The following is a 9,708-nucleotide window of genomic DNA, read 5'->3' as shown; positions in this document are numbered from 1 at the left end:
TTGTCCATTTGTTTTAGTTAATTCTATCCACAAACTATCATATGTATCCTGTTTCACTTTCTCTAAAACACAGGCATGGACATTGTTTTTAACGTACAACAGAACAATCCTACCTATCTTGTGGTTTCTATCCAGATGTAAGTGTCTAAATCCCGCAATATTAAATTCAGCTTCAAACTCTTTGCCATTTAACCATGTCTCGGTTATTCCTATCATATCGAGATTTTCGCTTTTGACAAACTCCTTTATTTCTACCCACAAACTATCATATGCATCCTGTTTCACTTCCTCGAAAACACAGGCAAGGACATTGTTTTTTAACGTACAACAGAACACACCCATCTTTCTTGTGGTTTCTATCCTTATATAAGTGTTTAAATCCCGCAATATCAAATTCAGCTTCAAGCTCTTTACCATCTAACTATGTCTCGGTTATTTTATCATATCGAGATTTTCGCTTTTGACATACGCCTTTATTTCTTGGAACTTATTCCTAATACTACGAGCATTAAAGTACATGGTATTAAGAAACTCGTGATTATTTCTTTTTGACACGTTTTGTATTTCAACATCATGCCTTACATTAAAAGTTTGTTCTTTATTGACACCTTGTTCTATATTGACAATTGGTCCTTCATTGACATTCAATGACTCATGGACATTTATCTCATCCCGGACATCTGGTCCCTCACGGTCATTCGATCTCTTATGTATACCTTACCCCCTACGTCACCGCGTTCCACACTGGCCACCCGTCGTTCACTGACATTATGTCGGGCATCCCTTCTTAAAATTATATTCTGTCCTCCACTGATATTATATCCTAACGCGATATTTTGTCCGCCATTATCGTTACATACCATCATGAAATTTTGTACTCCACTATCATTATATCCCATAGTTATATTTTGTCCTCCACTATCATTACATCCCATCGTGATATTTTGTCCTTTGACATTACATCCTATTGTAATATTTCGTCCCCTATCGATACTATATCCTAAGATGATATTTTGTCCTACACTGACATATTCCTCTGTTGCTATACCCTACTCTATTTTCCCCAGTACACTCTATTTCACCCTCCCTTTTAGTTTCTACCCCCCATAGAAAGGAACTAGTTCATTATAAACTCCCACAATGAGGTTTGTAAGAACAGCTTTGCCTATGCGAGTAAGGTGGGTCCCGTCAGAAGCATAAAGGTCATGACGCCTAGAAAGAAGATACTAAGGATCAAGAAAGTGGTATCCCAGTTGCGTTTACAATCCTCTCATTGATCCCTATAGCTCTACTGTTCTAACACGAGCCTGAGTAGATCCTCGGAAGGATCCCACATTACAATGGGTTTAGTATTAAGTACAGTATTTTTATTCGTTGATGTGTCATGAAATGGTGTTTGTATTGGAGTTACGATAATGTAGTTTAGTAGGTATAAGAAAATTTTAATGAACTGTCTGATGATGATAGGTGCTTGTGTTGGTAATCCTTGCTGGAGGATAGCGTGATGATGCGTTGCATTGTCTAAGTTAGGTGCTTTCGATTAGGACATTTAAGGTCATTAAGATTAGAGGTATTGTTAAAGGCTAGTACTTTCTTGTAAGTGTATGGATTGTGTGTCACGGCATGTGATATATTGTATTGGTCTGTAATAGTAGGGTACGTGCCTCCCCGACCTCTTTGAGGTACGTCCTCGTACCTCAGGTTAAAGTCGAGACTGTGGGGTTTGGCATAAAAACTATATAATTGCAAAAGAAAACATATGATAACGTGCCACGTTACTAATGGGATATATTGACTTGTAAAATTCAGTATTTGAATGAGTAAAAGGTAGGGGGTTCGAGTATATTATCATATCTTTGAATGTATTCAGTAAGCACTGGTAAAATTGCACTAAAAGTTTTTCCCCTTGCATGTAATTATTTTTTCTATTTTCAATGAGAATATATGGTAATACCTGTCACTCTAATTTGGGGTCTCTTGTTACTGAGATGTTTAGTTTCCGTTTTCATTAGTTCAATGAGAACTGGGTAGCACTTTCACTGATTACCATAGTTTTATGGATTTAAGACATCCTAAAATCTCAGTATTTGTTTGTGAAGTTATTATAAGAGTGTGTTGTTAAATATCTAAATACAATAACATATAAATAATTCCGTAAAGGAAGGACTATTCTCTTGTTTCAACAAGAATTTGATATTCTCTTTTCTATGAGATTTCACACTTTTAGGTATGGACATAAAGATTTCAGTGTGTGTTTGATATCAGTTTTTCTATTTTGCATAATATTCAAATAGGATTATAGTGTAGGAGTTTGGGATTATTTCTAATGAATTGACATATTTATTTGTGTTTTTTGTTGTTTCTGCGAGAAGTATTTAACATCTATTATAAAGTTATATTAAATTGATTGGACTGTTGTCATTAATGTATTTTTCTTACGTGGACATAGGATTTGTAGCGCAGAACTTCTGAACGACAAAACAGGACACATTCTTAGCACATTTAGAGCTGAAATAAAAGAATGATCATTGTACGATGAAAGAAATCATAAAATCATAAAAAGAGCAGAAAAGAATAGTGAGAAGACAAAACAAAACATTTCAGTAACTTTTAATCCGTCGATATTGATAACAAAACTCTTTGGACAAGGCAACATTCAAATCAATCTAAGCACAAGATCTTAGCAAAGAAACCATCCGTCTTTGTTCACTGTCTGCCAAACCCATCTTATTACGACGACAGCGGACAAGAAGCTACGACGAGAATATAAATAAAAAATTATATCAACTCATACAAATAGTAATTTATGCGTAATATACCTTAATAAGTCGCGGCAACTACCAGGGAGCAAAATATCAAGGATTTTTTTTATTTTGAACTTGGTAAGAAAAATGAAAAACGCTTAATAAGCAGCCGAAGATCAACAAAAGCAAATCGAACAATAGACCCTGCAGGTTAATTACGTGGTCTTCCAAAGGAAGATAAAACAGATATGGTTTGCAAACGAAGAAGAGGGGGGAGTCGGTAAACCCCATAGATCATATGTAAATGAGTATGCTTCCTTAAAACGTGTTTTATATACTTAAAAAATGTCAAAATGTTGAAAAAATATCTGCTCTTTGCGTTTTTTCAAATCCTCTCTGTTCTCTCTCTCTCTCTCTCTCTCTCTCTCTCTCTCTCTCTCTCTCTCTCTCTCTCTCTCTCTCTCTCTCTCTCTCTCTCTCTCTCTCTCTCTCTCTCTCTCTCTCTCTCTCTCTCTCTCTCTCTCTCTCTCTCTCTCTCTCCCTGCGTTTGTGTGTGTGTGTGTGTGTGTGTGTGTGTGTGTGTGTGTGTGTGTGTGTGTGTGTGTGTGTACGTGTGTACGTGTGTACGTGTGTGTGTACGTGTGTGTACGTGTACGTGTACGTGTACATATATGTGTACGTGTATGTGTGCAGTACTTCTTAACATAATACAAGGAAGGCTGTAGGCCATGTTGAGCCTAGATCTAATTGAACGAAGACTCGTTCAACTGATACCTCGTGATTACAAAATCAAGAGAAAAGTACAAAGAATATATATACTTTTAATCATTGTGATACAGAGAAAGGTATTATTTATGGTGAACACCAAACTGAATAATGTAACCATGGATCAAGACTGTTGCTTAAACTATCATGAATACAATACTATGAACAATATGTTCTTGATGAGAATAATATGAAGGTGGTTACAGGTCTGAAAAATAAATAATTTGTCGTTTATTGCACCTTAACCTATGAGGGGAAGGAGTGGCAAAAGAATGAGGGGTGGAAAGTAGAGGGACAGGGGGTGGACGGAGAAGTGAAAGAATATAGAGAATGGGCAATGGGAGGAGAGGAGAATAAAAATTATTTTCCCTTTGCAGTTCCTGGTGGTGAGCAAAGTAAGTTTACGGGAGCGAGACACGCAAAGAAAGCATTAACTTGGAGGTGTAACCCTATTACTTACAAAGTGTCCTCCTCAGACTGAGGGATAATGAATGTTGGAGACCAGTTAAGGGTGTATGACGACCATATGGCGCGGATTTGTTTACACTGATTTCGTCAACAGCACGTAGGTTTTCCCATGATATTAAGACAATAGGTCAGGACTTACAGTAATGTATTTAAATTGGACAAATTTAGATTTATAAGGAAATAGGCAAGAACTAGTTTATAGTGTTCAATGAATGGAATAGACTTAGTAACCATTTAGTGAACGCTGAAACTATCGGTTGTTTTAAGAGACGCTTAGACAACTTTATGGACTGGGATGACAGTTGGTAATGGTCATGGAACTACCTAGTGTAGGAATTATGGTTTCTTGTAGTCTCCTTCATTGTCATCTTTTTTATGTTGATTAAGGGAATCGTTTATTGTCGAAAACAGAAGTCATGTAACTCACCTCACCAACTCGTCATCCCAGTGGGAAATGAGGAACACTAGTAAGGCAAAGCCCTTTCAGTTACTGCAAGCCGCTGAGTCTCTTAGGCCATCGTTGGGTCGCCTCCTTGCTAGTACTTCGGGTCCCGGAACTCAAACTTACGACCACAGCTTATGAATTCAAGACCATACCACGTATAACGTATGAACAAAAATATTCGAGATGACCTTAGATCCTTTAATTCTGAGATCGTTTCTCTCAAGGGAGTAAAACCGTTTGTCATTGACATATTGTCAACTACCACTTAATAAACAGATATAATAGCATAACTGTAAGTTGTTTTTTTAGGTTTTTGGCTGTTGTTTACTATCTTCCTGATCATTTTATGTGTTTGGGTAAAATTGTATTCAAGCCAGTATGTTTGGGAGCTTGGGTTTGTTGGAAGTGGTAGGCTGGAGTGTGGAGGGGGTAGTCGGGCTTGCCAAGTAATATACCTTGGACAATTTTTGCACGAAAGAAGTGTTCGCTTCCATTGTTGAATGATTGTACCTTTGATGAAATGTACGTTTTCCAATATTTTTCTTTCTTCAGTTTTATATTCTACCAATACATTTTATGTCCTTTATTCCTTTGTTTTCATACCATTCGACAAAAACATATTCACATATGCATTTTTCGGAAACCTGAGCATTTACACAGATTCAGATTCTCCGTTTTCCAAGGTGATTCTTTATTCAAGCTCGCTCTTCCCAATACTGAGATTGCCTTTGACTTCGATGTTTTCTTGGTTTTAAATGTTCGTTCTTGAACAAAACTTTACCTCATCATGCATTCATGTTTTTAGGGTGATCTAATAGAGGTGTTCAAGTGGATCAATGGCTCTAACAAGGGGAATGCAAACAAGGTCATCATATTAAGACAAAAGGACAGGACTCGCAGTAATGGGTTTGAATTGGACAAATTAATAGATTTAAGACGGAAATAGGCAAGAACTGGTGTACGAATAATGTGATCAACAAATGGAATAGACTTAGTAACCATGTAGTGAGCGCTGAAACTATCGGTTGTTTTAAGAGAAAGCTAGATAACTTTATAGATGGGGATGGCAGGTGGTAATGGACATGTAACTGCCTAGTGTAGGCCTAGTGTAGGCCATTATTATGTTCTTAAGGTGATATATTCATGATGAGCTTCCCTTCAATGGAATTTGTCTTGGTGCCTTCGGCAAGAATCGAGGTCTCGCTAAGTCTTTGAGGTCATCTTGATTTTTATTTATTTGTTTTTTATCTGTTCATTAATTTCATTAATAATATGCTATTTAGTTTCATTTATCTACATATTTGTTATTTCTATCTAGTTTAATTTGATTTATTGAATATAATTATATGTATATACCAAGATATTTTCCCACCTTATAAGGGAGATAGCCAAATCAAACGCACGTACCCACTCCTCCTCCACTACCCTTTCCTATCTCTCATCTTAGCTCCTCATGGATGATGGGTCATCCCTGTAGCCCGCCCACTGCCCTGGGTTAAAAGCTATGCAGCAAGGCACAGTACATTCACAGCAAGGCCGCTTCACTTAATCTTTTACTTTCGTTTTCCTTCACTTTCTCTTTCTCTCTCTCTCTCTCTCTCTCTCTCTCTCTCTCTCTCTCCCTCTCTCTCTCTCTCCCTCTCTCCCTCTCTCCCTCTCTCCCTCTCTCCCTCTCTCCCTCTCTTTTTTTTTCTACAAGCTTTTTGAGTCCAAGTTATTTTCTCACAGGCTAATTCTCTTTTTATTCCAAAAGAGGCTTCGACCTCTTGTAGTCCTTTGTAAAGAAAATGTTTTTGATTTGATTTTTTCCCCCATTTCTTCAAACACGCACAAGGGATATTTTTGCTCGTTTTTAGAAAGGTAAGGCCCAGGGAAGAACGCATGTCACTCTCGAAACATTTTCATGTTAGATCAAGTAAAAGCAATCTATGAATATATTAAGAATTAGGAAATACTTATACAGATATCATTATTATGTAATTCTTTTGGTCATTTATTATTGTTAGAAATTGTACTCTCACTTTTTGGTGTATGCTCTCACACACATAGATACATATATATAAACATATACATATATACATACATACATACACACATACATACGCACATACACACATACATACATACACATACATATACATACACACATACACACACACATACATATACATACATACATACATACATACATACATACATACATACATACATACATACATACATACATACATACATGGTGGCCTCCTTCGGTCGATATCGACCATGGATGTTTCTGGAGGAACAGCAGTCACCCCCCCTCCCCCGCTCCCCCCACGGCTCTCCAGGTCGTTGGTGCATCCAAAGGAACAGCAAGCCTCTTACAGTTTAGCGTCAGCGTCGTCGCAGGTTTTGCCAGAGTGATGTAGTTATTATACAACAGCGAGCTACCTACTTCAGGACTCCAACTCGTGATCTTTCCTCGAGGTTTTCTCCTGAAACCTTTCTCATAGATGGGTGTGAACCCAAGACAGCAGACCGTATTACAAAGGATTACAAAGGAGTATGCCGGCAGGAGACCTTTTGGTCCATAATTAGGTCGAATACAAAAAAATATAATTATAGTCATGACAAATACATAAATAGATAAATAAATTATAATATAAATAATAATGAATAAATAGCTAAATAGGTAAAGTTAAATAATAAACAGATAAATAGCAAATAACGATAAATTGACAGATAAATAATAATAAATGATAATCAAGGAAATAATAAACAGACAAATAATAACAAACAAATAAATAATATAGAATAAATAGCAGGCATTACATCTTGCTTAGGTGTTTATCTAAACTAATCTTAAAGTTTCGAACTGAACTACATTGCACTACCTCTACAGGAAGTTTATTCCATTCATTAACTACACGGCGAAGTTGTTTCTACCCACTTCCAAATTAAATCTATTTCCTGAAATTTTGAGATCTTTATCTATTGTCTGATTCTCATTCAATGTAATTTTTTTTCATTTTTGATGTAGTCAATTCCCTTTAGAATCTTAAAAACCTGTATCAAGTCATTTGTGAGTCTACGCTTTTTTAGGGAAAACAGATTCATATGTTTTAATTGATTTTCGTATGATTTATATTTCATATTTAGAATCAGTTTTGTGGTTCACCGTTGTATTTTTTCCAATCTGTTAATGTCTTTAATGAGATTCGGTAACCGTACGGAAACAGCATACATGGATGTACACATACGTACATACATACGTACATACACAGACATGTACGTACGTACATACGCACATAGATATGCAAGAACATATATACTCACATACACATGTACATACGTACATACATTTACGTACACACACGCGTACATACATACATACATAATACATACATGCATTTATGCAAAATACATGCATGCAAAATACATACATGCATGCAAACATACATGCATGCATGCAAACATACATGCATGCATGTAAACATGCATAAATAATATCGACATAAGAGAAGTTGAGAAGTTGCGACAATAAATGTCGTCATATGCCATCATATTGGGATATAACAAGAGGAGCGAGGCTCAGGAGATTGTGCCATGTCAAGAGGAGAGATGAGGAGAATGTAGGAGATTAAACAACCCGAAAGGAGCTCAAAAATGGCTTACGTATAAACTGAAAGAAGATACTTGGTCTCAGGTGATCGAAGTGTCTGAAGAAGGAGGGCGCTGAGAACAGGACGTAGCTAGCCCATTCAACTCCGATGACAAGATGTCTTGTCATTTGGTCAAATAAAACAAAAAATCATAAAACACCAAAATGTTTGATCAAACATTTTGGTGTTTTATGATTTTTTGTTTTATTTGACCAAATGACAAGACATCTTGTCATCGGAGTTGAATGGGCTAGGGAAGCAGATGCTCATTGGCGACCTTTAACAGGATAAAGCCCCCATCCATCAAAAAAAAAAAAAAAAAAAATGTATGTACAGTATATATGTATATATGTATGAATATATGTATGTATGAGTATATGTATGTATGTATGTATGAGTATATGTATATATGTATGTATGAGTATATGTATATATGTATGTATGAGTATATGTATATATGTATGTATGAGTATATGTATATATGTATGTATGAGTATATGTATATATGTATGTATGAGTATATGTATATATGTATGTATGAGTATATGTATATATGTATGTGTTGATTATGTGTGTTTGTGTGTGTGTGTTTATGTATGTGTGTTTGTGTGTGTATGTGTATGTATGTGTATGTACATGTGTATGTATGTGTATATGTATGTATGTATGTACGAATGCATGTATGTATGTATGTATGTATGTATCTATACATGTACGTATGTATGTGAGCTTCGTTATGCGTACTCACACATCTCACCTAGGGATGGGGTATGGATCAGAACATCATCTATTTTGCTTTGGGCAGAAAAGAGTGTATAAAGGTTGTCACATTCCTTAAGGGGTTCGTAGAGAATGTCTATGTTTCTATACTTCCAGGACACACCCTATTGGATGTGGCATTAGGCATAATAAAACGAGTAAATCTCGTCATTAAGGGTCAGTTGAGATAGTGACACTCCCATCACCACAGTGTGAGTTCCTTTGTATCAGGTAGAATACAGATTGTCAAGGATTTTATCACTTCGCTTAATAAGAAACTGAATTTATTTCACCGAAAGGTTTACACCATCTGGATGCGACTCTCACGGGCCATTTTATTTATCATTACAGAAGATTAGATAATTACTATAACTATATATATCTTAGATATTGTTGTGACTGCGAGCTCATATGAATGGATAGTTTATCAAGTAGGGGGAGCTGGTAGGCGAAATAAAGACTGAATGATTGTCACATAAGTTTGGCGGGTTTGATTACCCTCAGTATTAGGCTGACACCGTATATTGTCCTTCATGAAATAGATCGTCAATAAAGATATAAACAGTTGCCTTTCTCCTCATCCTACACTCTGCACGGCATGATAAGCACGCGCGTGCGCGGTCAAGGGTGAGAGATGAGAAATAGGGTGAGAACATGAGATTGAGATGAAATGGAGAAAGAGATGCTGGGCCGATTTTAGCTGGGAGATGATCAAAGATATTAACAAATAGGACAAGAACTTCAGGAGCACCTTGGAAAATTTGTGTCAAGTGTGTATAAAGGAATGGTGAGAGCGAGGGAAGAAGAGTGTTGGGGGAGAGAGATTTGAGAGAATGCAGAGAAAGTGGGGAAAGAGGGGAAGGAAAAGGGGATATGGGAAAAAGAGGAG

This window comes from Oratosquilla oratoria, chromosome 2 (genome assembly GCF_046742065.1).
Source record: "Oratosquilla oratoria isolate Oo_2021 chromosome 2, ASM4674206v1, whole genome shotgun sequence".
Lineage (NCBI taxonomy): Eukaryota > Metazoa > Arthropoda > Malacostraca > Stomatopoda > Squillidae > Oratosquilla > Oratosquilla oratoria.
The sequence above is the reverse complement of the archived record's forward strand: the minus strand, read 5'-3'. Positions refer to the sequence as shown.